The sequence below is a fragment of the Ceratina calcarata genome, unplaced genomic scaffold (genome assembly GCF_001652005.2).
Source record: "Ceratina calcarata isolate Rehan_Ccalc_2016 unplaced genomic scaffold, ASM165200v1 scaffold531, whole genome shotgun sequence".
NCBI classification, from domain to species: Eukaryota; Metazoa; Arthropoda; class Insecta; order Hymenoptera; family Apidae; genus Ceratina; species Ceratina calcarata.
In genome coordinates, this window is record NW_017176465.1 from 29,438 (window position 1) to 34,009 (window position 4,572).

Sequence of the window (4,572 nt, forward strand, 5' to 3'; positions counted from 1 at the left end):
AATTTTTTTAAGAATCACGTAGTGGATATTGCAGGAAAATGAAAGAAGATTTTTTATTGGACTGCGTAATGTAAGAAAATAAAACGATTCGTTTTCAGTTATTTTATTTAGAATGAAAAAAAGACAGCTTGGAATTTATTTTTATGAAAAAGAAGGCATTTATTTCGTTCGAACTGAAATGCAAAGTACAAATGGTATAGATAATATAGTGATAATAATGTAATAATTAATCGTTAATAAATATCAATTCAATTAATAATACGGAGTGTACCAGTATATTGTGGAATATCATATATACGGTAAATTGTACTACACGGGATGTGTTCAGTGGCAGCGTTACAATCATCTCGTCACCGAAGTGTATTAACCGAAGAATATTATATTACAATGATTCTCCATTACCGCCGACCGACGACAATCCGTCGGCTCCTCGAATGTGCTTCCCTTCCATTCTTTTCTCATCCTCGCGCCACACTGATTCCTCGTCTTTTTTTTTTTTTAAAACTATCGATATTTTCGTGGGGAGCGCTGACAGAGATAATACAGAAAAAGCACGTGCTCGACGTTCAGAAATATTCAAGTTGAATGAAAATCGCAGCGCTAATTGAACCCTTCAAAGATCATTATCAAGTGTAACGATTGTTTAACGCGAAACCAAATGAATATATGTGAAAAAATTTTAACCAGAAACTTAGATGAAATTCGAAATAGAAATATTAATTAATAATTGCCTCTCCATTATCATATTAATTAATTAATAACTAGGCTCTAATGTTCTAAGGCTTTGACTAGAATCAGTTTCCAGGTAACCGCGAGTGAACAGAAAGGAGAGCGAAACCAACCGAATATTTCTATCGGCACGAGCAACGTTCGTCGTTCATTTTTCGATGTACAGAGGCGTGTCTCGCTCGCTAATCGATCGCAATTAATAAATCCCGGTGTTGTTCGTTGAAAAGCGTTTGGATGGCGACAAACGAACAAAGAGAGAGAGCTGGAGTTCCGAAACTCGGGAGGGAAAAGCTCTCCGTCGTCCCGGAGGATCCGATCAAGCCGGACTAGTGCCGTTGTAAATTGAACGTTTCTCTGTTTGTTTTTTATGAGTCGCTCCGTTCGAATCGCGAATTATGTCGGGGACCGAGGCACGAGCTGCCTCCGTTTCTTTGTGCACGATTAGGCAGTGCTTGGAAAAAGTTTTACAGATATGTAGGATGAGCTCGCGTGGTCGCCGTTTTCCTCGTCTCGCAGGGCTCCACGTTTTTCGTCTCTATCTCTCCTCAGATAAATTACAGATACGCCACGACCCGGCGGAGAAGCCCGGCGGTCTGAACGTTGTGAGATCTTTTCAAGTGATAAGTACGCTTACCTCTTTCTTTTTCACGTTTTTATAGTTTTATTCGCTTTTTTTTTTTGTTCGCTTTATACGCTTTTCGATATTTTTATTTTCGCGTGCCAACTCGTTCTCGGTAAAAAAGTTGAGCTGCGTGCGCTTCGAAAGGTACCTTAACTTATTGTTAATGTCGATCGCTCGACGTTGATTGTTGTTGTTCGTCTCCTTGTAAACAAATCGATACTGCGATGCTGTTTTCGGGATTCGTGAATTTCTTCGTGTACGAACAAGAAAAAAGATGATCCTGAGAATGCCTGGTAAATCAGTGGCGTCTCATCGAAGTCGCTGTTTGAATTCTTGTCTCGTGCAAAACGCTGTTTCAATGAAACCAAGTTCGCATCGTTGGTAAAAAAATTATCTAAAACTCTACGATCGGTGTTACAGACAGTTCATGCATGACGTTCCATTAAACTATAAATGCCACAGGTATTGCACTGTAATTACTATACGCACGTAAATAAACATTAAATATTCACAATTATTCTACAGAATGTACAGGTTCCGCATTTCTAGAATCATTTACTCACTGTCGCTCGGTTTGGACATTTACAACGTATTCAGAAACCATTTATTGCTATCGTCTAGTAAAACCGGAGAACTGATCGCAATTTATAAATACAAGTAGAGGGAAATGAAGTCGAAGATTTGCAAGTTCGTCAGACGAGAGTATCTCACAGTTATTACGGGTAATTAACTGTTGGTAGATTCGTTCGTTAAAAGAAACGTCTCCTACGATCCTAGTCCTTAAAAATAGAGATTGTTTTCGACCAACCACGAGAACGGTCTTCCGGAATGAGAATAAAGGAACGCTTTTCGTCGTAACGATTTTTCTCCTTCTCGCACTCGTCTCTTTTCGACTCTTCCAGGTTGTTTCATACCTCGCAAAAAACGGTAGGTAAGTATGCTTCGTCAGTGGCAAACGAAATCGCAAGGTAGACGCTTTAAGAAAATCCGACGTTTGCATTTTCGTGTCATCGGTAATTAAATTGCATACAGATTTTCACGTCGTGGCGCAGATCGTTTCTTGACTATTCGTGTTCGACCGCGCCGTTTCACTTTGGTATCGTGCAAGTCCTCCGAGGTGCCCGAGCGGACTGAATGGACAGATGATTTTATTCGAGTTGCCGACTCGCGTCAAAGGTTGCTTATCGAAAATACGAAATCTTGGAAGTTGATTTACTAACGTCTAGACTTTTCCAAATGATTAATCAATTACTTTTAGTACAATTTATCTACTTCACAAATTGATTCTGTTAATCTTGATATTACAATTGTAACCCTCCAACCAATCTAATTTACTTTCTCGATGGTGAATCAATTATTTAAACAAGATTATTTGTTAGTCTCGGTTTGTATAGCCAAAATCTAAGTGACCAAGATTCAATTTTCAGTTGCGATCATCGTTTTTCCTTTCTTTTTTGCCACTGTACACACACATGCACGCTGTCGCGTGCCGTTCAACTCAGTTACTCAACGATAAACCGTTCGTCCTCCTGATAACGCCAGTTCGTCGAATACTGTCTCTGCTTAGAAACTACTTGGCGGGGTGAAGTCGACGATGGAAATGGCCGGAGAAACGAAAGGGTGTGTACGTACTATGAAGGAGGACGGTGAGACAATGAAACGACGATAATTGAACATTGCGAACCTATCAACATCGAGGTACGTATATTAAAAAGAAATAAGCTTCACGTAGAAGTTGAATAAAAGGTTTCTTCAAAAATTATTGATACATTGAAAAATCTATGATGGAAGCATCCGAGTTGAGAAAGTCGTAATAGTCATTTACTATTAACATGTAACAAGAATTAACAATCGTTTATCAGTATCCTGTAAACTATGAAATGTATGGAGTTCTTAAGACACGTTCTAGTATAATGAAATTATTAATATATTTGAATGTCTGTGTGTTCCTGGATGTTCTCAAGGCTCGCGAGGAACGGACGTAGAAAGTAAGGAGAAAAACAAGTGGTGACGGGAAACGGAAATATCACAAATGTCGCCTGGGAAACGATACGGTACGCAAGACGACGAATCTTGGTAGGACAATTATGTGTACAGAGAGAATGCTCGGTACTGGTCGCGGCGCATTACGAACGGCACCGGGCACACCGTGATACACGACGTTACTTACAATATTCGTACAAGTGCTTAAACGCTACCGGTGCCCGGAACGATTGTTCGATCCAACGACGGGGCTTCACCTAACCGATAAATTGACTATTAATATTTCCGTAGAGAATTTTACAAATCAGTCGAGACACACGCGACGTAGAGATGATGCGCTGAGCTGACGCTGAGCTTCGTGAATAGTAGTCACGGCGCAAGCGACGTCTCGTTGACTTTCGAACTCACTCGAGGTATAAGTGACTCTCTCTTACAAAAGACCAAATTTCTATTAAAACGATGTTGCATAAAAACGTTGCTTGTCATAATTCAACAATGAAAAAATAATTGGTCATTCAGGAAGTTCAAATTAATTTTGATAATAAAGTCAATTGAATAATTTATCACTAAATTTGAATCCAATTAATAATTGTTAATTATGGAGATCGGAAATTCTCTGTTCTCAGACTGACTTGTTACTCGCAACGAAATCGTCGCCTACGCAGAGAGGAGCATATACCTCGCGCCGTTTCCTTCTCGCCGATTCTTTTCTCTTCTATTTCCTCCCCATCCTTTTTTTAACCATTTTTCACTCGTTTTACTTCATTTTTTTTTTTAAATTCTTTTCTTGCATGCTTTTTTTCCAACGAACTGGAATTCACCGGCCGGTTCGACAATCGGAAAATAAATATTAATACTAACGTGGAGACACGAATTATACCTTCTCTCAACTAACCGGCCATCGTGCTATACTTATACTATTCTGTCTCTGTTCCATCTTCCTGCCTTTATTCTTTCCCTTTCACTCGTGTCCTCGTCTGTATGCGATTCCTTCATTTATATATAATATATATATATATGTATATATATTTATATATATTCATATTTATATCGCTATATAATAATAATTATAATTACATACGCGCGCAATAACTATCGTTTGTTCACGCGGACTTCCGTGCGTTCAATACGTTTTGTGTATATATCTTCGTCTTCACGTTGCGCTTCATTTTTTCCTCTCTCTCTCTCTCTCTCTATATATATATATATATATTTATATTCATTCATTTATTTATTTA